Here is a 12,752-nt window from a genome sequence, read left to right on the forward strand (position 1 = left end):
AAAAAATACATTCTGAATCTCTCTGTTCTACGATCTATCTCTCTTATTTTATTTTTATGATTTGATCTTCCGAAGTATGATGGCGTCCGCAAGCTATGGCTAACTTCGTTAGAAAAGACACTGCCCTTGAATTTATCTAAAAGGTTTAGTCAATTTTTCAATTTACGGTCTGACAGAGATTCCCATCCGAGTTTATCTAATTGTAAGAGGTCATTAACGTAACAACTCTTCACGTACCTGGCAGCTCTTCTTTGCACGCGTTCTAACTCTGTTATTAAGCCTTTTTCATGAGGTATATTTATATTCAAGCTACATCTAAGGTGTTCGTCATTGCGTTAGTACTTATCCTCATGTAACGTTTGATATTTAAATACTGTTATTTAATGTTATTAGGGAGTTAGTTGTTGTTGGAAGGAGATGGGGATTTGGAGGAAAGGAAAAGGGAAATTTGCTTGAAGGAGTGAGACAAAAAAAAATTTTTATTCGAGGAAAATGAAGAGGCTTTTGAAAAAAAAACAACAATCGCCTGACGTTCCAACATACTTATGCATTTATGTGTCATGAATTATCTCTTACCTCTTTCACAATTCGTTCCACTAACTGCAACAGTATTTTGGCCGTCGTTGATATGCATCGTAACCTGCTTGCATCCAAGCAAAAGAAGGCAAGAAAGGCTTCGATCAAATCGAACGTGTAGCACAAATTGGCTAGTTATTAAGTAATATGAAGGCAAGGAGGAAGTAATATCAAGGAGGCTACACGCTTGGCTTAGATAGCTTGACAAATTGAGAATCTTTCATGGTGGCACGGAGAACATCATGTCAGAACCCCACTATATTTCTAGTTCCGACAGATACGATACATTAAGAGAGATATTTTGCCGAACGGTTAGGTATGGGAGTATTCGTTTTACTCCTGATCACTAAAAGGACTTTAATGAATGCTAGCCGGAACTTTGTTCGAGCATTACCTTTATATGTTACGGGCTGGTATCCTAACATCCCCCGCCACACGCCTATTTAGGCGGCTTGCGGGCTAGTATGTGTGTACGTAGGCGCAGTCAAAATTGCGTCCTGTAAAGCGGTGAATTGCTTGAACGTATGCGAGAATGCATCGACATGAGATGACAAAGTAGTTCCTGTTCTAATTTCTTTCCTGCAATCGGGCGATTTCATGCCATAATGACAAATTAATACAGTTCTAACCTGCGCAATCACATATCCAATGTAAAATGACCTGTAGCGCTGCCTACTAAGTAGCGTTTCTTCTAAATGGAACAGAAGTGACTCATAGATGGATCGGTTCGCAGACGTACGTAGGAATCCATGAGAACAATAGTATCGTTTTCCTCTTCTCTTCACCTGCCAGACAGTGTTTACGGTCTCTTCCTGGACGAGGATTCACAACAATGGATCGTCGGTGTTGGACATTCCCTTCAAACTATCGCCGCCGAATGCCGCTGTTTTCATGCCCCTCAGTTGTATACCTCCCGTTGACCGCTTTTCCCTTTCCTTTCGCCCCCTGAGTTCCATACGCCTGACTGTGACTAACGCCTCCCTCCTTTCCCCGGCTCTCTCTCTCCCTCTCCACCGCCTTCCGGTCGGATTCCATTGACGCCCACCTCTGCTGCTGGAGGCTGTTCTCGTATCCGTCGCGTCTCATGCCTTCAGGGCCGCACTGGTTACTGGGCCAAGCCCCCCTTCACAGCAAGCGAGAATGCATTTAGTATGTGAGCGAGTTCTTATGATTTTAAATGTCTCCACTCAATATGAACGGCGGAGAAATCCACATGGATTACATCTACATAATACCCTGCGAGCCACCTCTAGGGTGTTTGGCAGGGGGTGACAAATCACCAACATACAGCATGCAAGAGGACCGCCACATGCACACCGCACGGTCATAGAAATATTACGCATGCTAGCAAAATATACATGCATATTCATAAAAAAACTTGCTAATGGTTAGTAATTCCTAGAGCAAAAACATGCAAGGTTAGAACTATGAAAAAACATGCATTGAGTGATCCTAGAGACCGACGCTATTATCCTATCAATTGAGACAACTCTGCTATCCTTAATAGTACGAGGGAAGAATGGCATTTTAAATCTCTCTGTTTTGCAGTCTTATTTCTTTTATTTTATTCCCATGATCATGCCTACTATAGTACAATGGTAAAGGAAGGATATGATTCACGTCGTCTGAGAAAATATCTTCTTCGAATTTCCTGAGTAAGTTAAGCCTATTTCTTCGATCTACGCTCCTGTAAAGACTCCCATCCTAACTCGGATTATTGTCTTAATAAAATCTCCTTGACCCGGAATCGAACCAAGAACTTTTGGCTTCGTGCTACTTTCTTCGAATCCCGGTCAAAGGGAATTTTTTCTTGATTTATTGATTTCCTTACGTTGATTAGCGATACGCACGTATGTATTTAGGACCTTCGGTCCACATTTTGTTAATTAATGCCTTGGAAAGTCGAATCGATATATTCATTTGTAAATTCTAATGTTGAGTTTAAATCTTTGTATGTAATAAACGTCGCTCTTTTTATTTTTTACACTTAGGATTTTTAGTTCGGTTATTTTCTATACTTATGGATTTTCACAAATGTATCTATATGTTTTTCACGAATGCTATTATATGTTTTCTTTCAAAAACGGAAGCACAGAATGGCAATAATTGGACGTCAAGGATAAATCGAAGTAGGACGATTAGAAGCTAATACAAAACGTAATATAGTCTTGACGGTATGGCGACCGTTTTTTTAAATAATTCTCACCGCCATTAACCGTCGTAATTTTTTTATTGTAGTCGTCACTGGCTCTTAAACCAAGTCGTTCTCTGTTCCGCGTCAATCGTCCGTATATCAAGTCACTGAGGATGATAGTTACGAATAATTCGCTTATCTGCTTATAAATAACTTGAGGGGATGGTAAAAGAGATTCATGCATCCCTGATATTTGCACCTCCGCCCAGTTTACACAACAATGTTGACAGGGATTTTCTCCGCCATCATAACCTTTTTTCCCGAAGGATGCCCTCCGCGTGAATCACCGCCACATTCTTGACTTTCTCGTAATCTCCGGAACACTCGGCGAATCGGATAAAGGCAGATACCGGACCCACATTCCTAATTTTTCCTCCGGGAAACAAGAAATTCCGATATCTTTCCCTTTGATAAGGTCTGCATATCTTGCAAAATCCATGTGCAGTCATGTTTTTTTTGTTCAGGCATTGTTTAAATAATGATTTGTATGTATGTGAGTGGATAAGAGCCACCTACGCGACTTATCAACAGAATAATATCAACCGGATTCCCTATGGAGATAAGAGGAAACAAAATAATATCTTCGGAGACTCCTGGTCGGTGAAGATTAGGAGGAAAAATTGGAGCGTTCTTACTCAGTGCATCATTGATGATGTTGGGTGACAGACGTCTTAGATTTGTCGTGAACTCTGGTTTCATACTGTGTGGAATATATCTCTTGATTGGAGCCGCATGAAGTAGATATCCGTGTTCGCGTTCTTTCCTTTCATCTTGCTGTCATGGGCACTAAAGATATCCATCAGTACTTCGTTTACGGGTTTAGGATGACCACTTGTTTTCAGCCAAAGAGTTTAGGATGGTTCACTTGTTTTCAGCTCATGGAAGGATGCGAAAACCTTAGCTCAGATGGAGGAAGGAGTGATCGAGAGTGAAGAGAAATCCCGCGATTAGTGTCCCTTACTTCAGTGCTGAGATAACGAAGCCGATCATCTGGGAGGTGCTAAGCCCCGAATTATAAGGTTGCTGCGAGAATATGGAATATCCAGCGCCGATAGGGTGATGCTGCCTACGCTCAGTTAACGCATCGCATTTATAACCCACCTTTCGTTTGGGAGCCAGTTCTTCTCACACTCTGGATCTCATGCTTTTGTAGCGGTGTCTATTGCCAGCATCGGAAGGTAAAGTAAAAATGTATTTTGTGTTCGGCCATTATGGAGCCAATCCAGGTCCTTGTCGAGGTTCCTTGTTGCCTGCTCATTTTTTTAAGGCCAGCTGATTTTCATCCAACAAATTGTTTTCTTGCCGTGTCAATCTACTTTTCGCTGATCGGAATGCCATCTTCCGTTTATTTCTCTTGTACTTCGTGCCTTATTTTTTATAGCCCATTTTTCTGCCAGTAATACTGAGTTGGATTAACTCTAAAGTTCTCATGTTGGCCAGTTGTGTATATTGCTTTAAATTGAAAGCGATTTTGAATCCCTTGGCGCATGTAAGTACCACACCGAATGTGGTCTATTGGATCAATTTTATTACTCATTTCTGATGTTTTACAAATAATTTGACGTGCACACTTGTACGTTTTTGTAGTTGATTGGTGCCACCTGTCTTTTTGTTGAGGCAACTGATAGTTGGGTGATATCAAATAGAAGAGGTATATTATTATCAGATTCCCAGTGGCAAATTTAAGATATTATGCTGCTTTTGGCCAACGTTTTTCTTAGTGGTGGCCCATCTTTTCTTAATTTTCGGTGCAAGTCCGTCCGCTGAGAACTACTGTTCCGTCCAGTCTGTTCAGTCTGAATTGGTCTCCATACCCTGATTTAAATGGCTGTAAGGCTTTATTTGAAATCGCTGTTCATTTAGAGAGCGCACCTGCTTTATAAAACCATCTCTTTCAATCGAAGTTTGGGTGACTCTGCTTAAAAAGGAGTAGGCTGTGAACATAAACGATTAGAAAAGTCGCACATAGTGTTTCGTGGCCACTGATTGGTGTGTTTGAATGGCGGATCGCGTATTCTTGTTTGTTATTGTATGTTAGCATTATTGTCATCATGCGTTAATCGAGGCCTAATTTGCTCTCAAGTTGAATGAAAAATGACTTAGTATTTGTGTTAATGTATGTTGTTTTGAAAAAAACGTGAAATTAATTTTCCAAGTTTGTTGTCTATCCAAATTATGGTTGGTTTCAATTTATCGATTTTATCTTAAAGCGTCATAGTCTTAACCGTAAAATAAATCGAGTGAATATTTTATTCCCTATTATTGATTAATAGTAGAATGAGTGATGACTCACGTGTAAAATTTTCTTTTTCTCAACAATGGAACTATAAAGTTGTTTCCCTTAATCCCTCATGAATAAATCGATCAAAGGTTAAAAAAATGAGTGTTATAACTTGATTTCATTCATTTAAAGAATTATACAGTTATATTGTTTAAATGTGAGAATATAGCACGTACTGATCTTATGAATTGTGGATCATAGTAATTTTTCTGCATAATTTTCTGTTTCCATCTTCATGGAGTTGGTTCTCACATTTATCGTTCATTGGTTAAAGTAGATTAACTCAATTTTAAGTTAGAATCACACCTCTTGGAAATTACTACCCACGATTACGGTGGGTAAAATGCTATTTTAATTTCTTATTCTCTCTATTAGCTTTGACGTATTACCGACAGTTCGATTAGTGTGTAAAATAAACTCACTTAGCCCTAATTCTATACCATTCATTAATGTAATTTTATTTACGTTTCATTTCTTTTTATTTACAGGTAAATTTCTTCTTTGCTGTGGCTGTGATAAAATAATTTTTGCAGCTGTCGGTGAGTTGAAATCCTTAAACGAAAAGAGTATTCCATAAGTAGTCAAGAAGAGCTTAGATTATAATGGAAGGTCGGCATTCCCATTTGGGTATTACGACTCAATGCCTTGTATCCATCAGTTTGTAATCATGTAAAGTTATTACATATTTATGTCACAGGTATCTTGAATGAGATTTTGTTTTTCAGACCTGAGAGATAAAAGAATTGTTATAATTGTTATGAATTTTTACTGTCTTGAATGCATCGCGATCTTAGTTAGGCAAAACAATTGAAGTCATGAGCATCCGGCAACAGGGCAAACTTGCAGCCAATCGAAGCGCTTACCTCAAATTTCTGTAGTTTAAAATTGGTGCGTTTTCTACCTAAAAATAATCAGTAATTTTGGTTCCTACAAAGTTTTTTGGTCAGCTATCCAAGTTTAAAACTTTGTGACACAATTTTTATCTATTCACATTATTTGTCGCGCCTCAGGCTTTTTACCGCTGTACACAATGTTTGCCACAGCCAGCTAGTTAACTATAAAATAATTATTTTGTGCATCTGTTTGTGCTGTATGGGTAGTAATACGTAGGTTGTGTCAGCGGAAACTTGAGTAACAAAATATAACATTGGTTATAATACTTTGATTCTTATAAGAGGTAATTTTTTGCAATGTTTCCATTACTATGTCCTGATTTTCATTCCGAGTCATTTTATAACTTTATCTGTTGCAGTAAGCAATGTTCTTTGTACCATTTTTTTTCTTTTCTTTCCTAATTTTTGCCCATTTTGTTTTTTTGCGGACGTATGTCAACAAAACTAATTACGGTATATGATACATTTGGTTTTGTATCTTATCCTGATCTAAGAGCTCCTCCAAGTGCTTAGCGCCGCATGTATCGTATTCTATACATTCTGCAAGATTTATCAATTTTTCAAGCGAATTAATATTTTTCGGCAAATTTTCTGCCGAAAATACACATTCAAGTCTGAATAGGAGGATATAAAAATGGAAATTTCGCAAAACTCACCCTGTATTTATGCATACACAATTATGTATTAAATTTACCAAGTTGTGTGTTTAAAATTTCAATTCCTTAGCCTAACGGTTGAATTTTCATTTTTTTCCGATGTGCCTATATCATGTACTTCATCCTTGAACCGGAACCGATAGTAAATTGGTTTAGCTGCGTGAGGAGCGTATCGCAAATGCGTGCGCGCCTAGCTCCTTCGAGATAACTTCTCGTATCTATTCAGCCGGTGAGCACGTGATACGCCTCCGCATGCATTTTCCTCTGTCTCCGTGTACGTACATGTACCTGATTTATTTATCGATATCACCTCGCTGCGATCAAGAGTCTTTCGCCCGATAAGTGTCAAGAATTTGTTTGGACATTGGTATTCCACTCTTCGTCGCTGGGAATTTATTTACGTCAGCCGCACTCGAGGTGAATTATTTCAAGTCCTCACTCTTCTTGTCCATTAATATAATACTCGCTGCGATCTGATATCTAGCGCCCGATGACGGGGCACCCAATTAAAGGCAGTTGAATCCGTGAAATATCTAGGGGTTAGGCTCAATAATGATCTATCGTGGAATAAACATATTCGAGAAATAACCGGTCAAGCTAATCGTAAAATGGGTTTTGTTAAAAGAATATTAGGAAAGTGCGACGATAAAGTGAGAGAAATTAGCTACTTTTCCCTCGTTAGACCACATTTGGAATACCTACGCTGCCAGTGTTTGGGACCCTCATGAAAAAGGCTTAATAACAGAGTTAGAACGCGTGCAAAGAAGAGCTGCCAGGTATGTGAAAGGTCGTTACGATAGTCTTGTTAGTGTAACTGACCTCTTAGATAAACTCGGATGGGAATCTCTGTCGGACCGTAGATTGAAAAATAGACTAAACCTTTTAGATAAATTCAAGAGCAGTGTCTTTTCTGACGAAGTTAACCATATCTTGCGGACGCCAACGTACTACGGAAGATCAGATCATATAAATAAAATAAGAGAGATAGATTGTAGAACAGACAGATTCCGAATGTCATTTTTTCCACGATCAATAAGAGATTATAACGGCAGCAATAGAACTCGTAAATAGATTGCATGACTTGTAGTGCAGCCTACTAACCTATGTAAAACTTAATGCATGTTTCTTAATTTCTATTCAATATTCTATTTCTAACAGCATATTGTAGAATAGTTTGTTATTATACGGGACGTTTTTTGGACGGTGTGGTGTGCATGTGGGAGTCCAAATGCATGCTGGTGATTGATCACCCCCTGCCAAACACCCTAGAGGCGGCTTGCAGGGTATTATGTAGATGTAGATGAGTGTCAAGAATTTGGTTGGGCATTGGTATTCCACTAATTTGTTATATTATAGCGCTGTGATTTCAGTTCTAACTCGTCGACCGTTTCTTTTCTTTTTGAGTCGTGGCAGCTAGTTTGACAATATTAAGCTGGTGGAGATATTTTTCATATAATTTTTCTCTTTTCAGTTATCTTTAAATTTTTAAAGAACTAAATTTTTCCAGGCCACGCACGAAAAAGACAGCATGAAATTTACTAATTTGCAACAATTCCATCTATGAAGATTTTCATGGATGACTGATAGCCCTCTCCCGAATTAATCTATTCATTTAGCTTGGCAAAGAATTTTTATATCGTTGTAGTTTTTCTTTAACTGTCGAGATCCATTTTTGGGGGGTGAATAATTGTATCGTTCATACAGCCTTACGCCCTTTAATTTAAGCTTATTACATCTGCTCCTCGAGTTAATAATCGATTCCACGTAATTTAATTGTGAAAATAATGTCTTTGCTTATCAAAATAATTAGAATGACATTGTTTCTCAATGTTTTAATTAGTATCATTAACGACCCCTAATGATGAGAATTATACATTATTTGTTTAAAATATTTTAATTTCAAGCCAACTCTGTAGCAATAAGATGATTTATTTATTTAGGCCAAAGGTTTTCTACTCTCACTTAAAATGGCTTAATGAGCAACCAGTCTTTTATGAAGGAGATGATTTTTTTCGAGGTGCTTGTCTTAATTTATCCTTGGGAGTGGTCTTCTCCCTTGAACTTGGTCCTCGTCAACCGTATGGATGAACAGAGTAGGCAAGATCTCAGTCCGACGTCATTGAGGAATCCTTCTAGGGCTTTTCTAATCTAATAAAGAAATATTCATTCCTATTTTGTGACGCTAAGCCCATGTGCAATATTAAAAAGAGTTATCGTCCTATCTATTGCCGTGGCAATGCTCATGAATGGGTCTCGGATAAACGTTTTGTATGTTGGCAGAATGATATGAAACATAAGCGCTGCGTATAATTTTCAACAGCGTTTCCGTTGAAAGCGATTCTTGTGCTATTCTTAAGTTGACTCGGCTTGTTGAATTCAAAAGGGTTGCTTCTTCTCAAGGTTTTTGTCTTCAATGTCTCCAAATTTCACTACTATTTGCTGGATCCTCCGTTCCTTTAGCCGAAAAGCTTACTACTTTAATGAGTACCGTTTGGCTCTAAGAATATGTAAAGCCTTTTAAAGAATAGAATAATTCTCTCTGAGAAATTGCATTAGTCGTTTTCCTTAGTAATTTACTTTTTAAATAATATTTTTTTTACTTTGGAACACAGAGAGGAAATAATAGTTAATGTGATAGACTGGGGCCATATATGGAGTCATATTTCTAAAGTTAGTCGTATACAAGTATCAAATAGAAGTCAACGAGATTAGTGTTTCCCCTTGCAAATTTTCTTGGATGAAATTAGCAATTTTCTTGACCTTTAATGTATGGCCTCGTGAGTGAACAATTGTATGTATTCATGGAGCGGCACTTACTAATTGCGAGTCGAGTTTAGGAATTTAAAATTCCTACAAGAGGGCTGTAGACACTTTGATGGGAGAAAATCATAAATATATAGAAAACACAAAAATGCCGTGGGATGACTATTAACCACCAATCCACCATTTACGTGAGCTTTTGTGTTGCGTCTTTGGCGCGTAGTGATCGGAGGCCTGACAAGTCTGGTGTGAGTCTTAGGAACTTCCGGACGCTGAGAGGGTAGTGAGTCATATTTTTGACCTTAAGGGGACAGGCGACGAAAATTCCCAATGGGGAGACGAGGGTGACGCAGGGGCAGTTTGGTACACATGTTGGGATCGCCGCGATTAGGATCGTCTGCTTCGAGTCCGTTTTTAGTTCAAATTAATCCTCCCCTTGAAGCAGGTTGAAGAAGCTGTTAGGCGTCCCCCCCCCCCCATGCGAGGAATTTGAAGCACCTCAGCTCCCCACGTCTCCATCTTTCGTTAAATAGCTCGGAGCTACTGCGAATATTAACTCTCTTTTGGAGCGAATAATTGTTACGCATTCCATTTGAAACCACAGGGTAAAAACAAACAAGAGCGATGATTACTATATCTACAAACTAACATACAAGCCGCCTTAAGAAGTGTGTGGCAGTTAGGACACCAGCCATTAACAATTACAATTGAAAGGAAGAAAGGAGGAAATATGTATTAGACACAATTCAAAATGAGATACAACTTATTAAAATATTTTTAACTTTAACACCAATAAAAGGTCCGTGAGCTTCCCTTGAATGATTTTTTTCTTGGTACCAAAATGCACGGCAATATTTTGCCATTCGCTTGTCGTATGCAAGTCATGTGACTCAAACACCACGTTACCGTTCTCGAGGTATGTTGGGAACAAAGTTGTGCCGTCACCCGCCTTCTACTAATCCTTACTCTAAGATTCCTTCCTATATATCTCATTGCTGTTGTCGGATTGGTTGCCACGGTGAGGCAGGAAATGCCGTCGGCCCTCTGGGCGGTGACGGAAATAACTACTCTACCTGCCAACAGGTGGAGTCACCTCATTCCGGGCTCTCGCATTGAGGTTTATTTTTTTGGATCGTGTCAAACTGAGAGTAAATATGTACAAGAGAACTCAAGTTGGCTGCTGAGTACTAGAAGCATAGGCTAACATTGGAACCCCAAAAGTTGATATTTCTATGAGAAACGGAGAAGAGTCAGCTGATAACATACGCATGAATTGATTTCCTTAAAATACCGATACCTTCCGTCTCCACTAGTGTTACATTTAATCGGAAAAAATCAACTCGAGACAAAAATACGCGAAACAAACGCTCTCGCCATAGTCAGCCTACAAGATCTTCCCCGCGATCTAGGATTTTGCTAGTGCATCCTTGGTCCCGTAGCCAAAAATCGCCCTTCTATATCCTTGCTAACAGGATGTCGGTAAAATTCTTAGTTAATGGGATATGTTTACGTTATGTGATGCATAATAATCCTTAAGCCAGGTATTAAAGAGAAATTCCATGTGTGATTAGTAAATCGCTCCTTTCCCTAGCCGGAAGATAACATTTGATATGATGTTGTGTTCAAGTTTTTTCATGTTATATAAGTCATTTGTCTTAATAGATAGCGAAGAGAACCATTTTTCAACTGTCAACTGTTGTGTATTCAGTGGAAATCAGCTAATAACTAAATAAATGGATTACTGTTCTATCTTCACTATAATCGTCCGTTTTTAGCCATACTTTCATATTATAAAGATGCTCTGTAGTGTTGTTTATGATTTCTAAGTGGCAATAGGTTATGTTATTCGCGCAGTAGCAAACCGTATGGCCTAACCTGAAATGAAAGCCTTGATTTCTGATACACGCACTACCAATTAGGCTTGAATTCAGGGTAGACAATCTTTATGCATATATTTGTGGCTACTGGTGCTGTTTATTCGATTTTATTTAATCGGTTTGATGGTGCTCAGAAAAATATAATTGCCCTGGGAAAAATTGAATTGGCATCTTAGCTCTTAAAATGTTAAGTGATATGTCTCAAAATTTCCCTGCGTTGTCTTGTTCTGCCTCGAAAATCACGCCTTATATTGATCTAACCGCGTACTTTTCCCCGATCGTCTGCTGTTTTGTGTGCGCGCGCGTTCCATCTTGCGATGTCATCGCGCGAACTTCATGCCTCCCCGCACCGCTCTTCGTTTTTCATTTTTTTGTCATCTCCGACTCTTTTCCTCCACATTTGCGAGCCAGCTCATCGCAAACAATTAGCACGCGAAAAAAAGGCGAAGGAGATTCAACTCGGCGGGCGTGTGTTAATCGCAGAGTGGAATAAAAAAAGTGGTTTTATGCTTTCTCTTCAAATAAAGGAATGGTGAATGGGATTGCTTCCTAAATTGACACCACGTCGCCGCCGGCTCTTCCTCGTTGTGTGAGGAGTGATTCATTTCGGCTGTCCTTCTATCTCTCTCGATCCCTCTCTTTCTCTCTCTCATACCCTCTCTTCCTCCTTCGTCTCGTCTGTCGCCGCGAGATCTCCCCTGGCAACTAACAAACTCGTGAATAAACATTTATAAACATTCTCGAAGTTATAGCACTTCTTCTTTTTCAAGTTTTGTGTTAATCTGGTTTGAGTAAAATTGCAAAATAAAAGCTGTAAATAATTTCGAGAAATTAGGAATTTAAATGACAAAGGCATTGTTTAATAGTAATAATAATAAATATAACAAACTGTTATTTCCGTGTAAGTACCCACGGTCATAAAGGCTATATAGAAATAAACATTCAGCTCGCTCATACCATTAGAAAACAATAAGAAATAATAAATACCAAAGAGATACAGTAAAAGTATAAAATTCAACTAAAATAAATAGCACCTTCCACATAGTAACAACAATTTCCACTCAATACTCAACTGTAAATGTAACGTGAAAGTGTTCTATAATCAGTTTTTGTACCAAATTGAATGAGGAAGACTTCTCTTCCCCTATCATTTATCGCATTGTTTTGATAAATTGTGATTTTGGATCTGCGTGAAAGACCCCACAGTCCATCCTTTCAAAGCATGCATTTCTTCCAGGTGAACGCAGGTAGTTACCGGAGGAAAATGATGCGGGTTACCTCTTTGCCCTCCTCTGTGCGATAAGACGCGGTTGCCTTTGAAGTGTTTTATCATTTTCTATCTGTAACTAAGTTGACAAAATATGCGATTGAAAAACGAGGCCAGATGTCTTACAATTGTCGCAGTTAATGAGATCAGGAAAATAATCATGTCTGACTCAAGAGGGATGTATATTGATATCGGTGATCGAAGAAATATTAGCCAATCGAATGAAAGCACCTAAGAGCTGAATCACA

At 38.7% G+C, this 12,752-nt stretch overlaps 1 protein-coding gene across 3 annotated transcripts in view; it reads left to right on the forward strand.

Moving 5' to 3' along the window:
- LOC124164883 (nuclear hormone receptor FTZ-F1 beta) overlaps positions 1 to 12,752 on the forward strand; it is a 290,899-nt gene that overhangs the window by 92,995 nt on the left and 185,152 nt on the right. Inside the window, exon 1 of one of the 3 annotated variants that reach the window (XM_046542106.1) lies at positions 3,432 to 3,948. The exons of the other annotated variants lie outside the window; for them this stretch is intronic. The gene's annotated coding sequence lies outside the window, so the exon portion shown is untranslated. Of the gene's footprint in view, positions 1 to 3,431; positions 3,949 to 12,752 lie in introns of those variants that run through there. 3 annotated transcript variants of the gene reach the window in all.

Source organism: Ischnura elegans, chromosome 9, assembly GCF_921293095.1.
Source record: "Ischnura elegans chromosome 9, ioIscEleg1.1, whole genome shotgun sequence".
In the NCBI taxonomy this organism is placed as follows: Eukaryota; Metazoa; Arthropoda; class Insecta; order Odonata; family Coenagrionidae; genus Ischnura; species Ischnura elegans.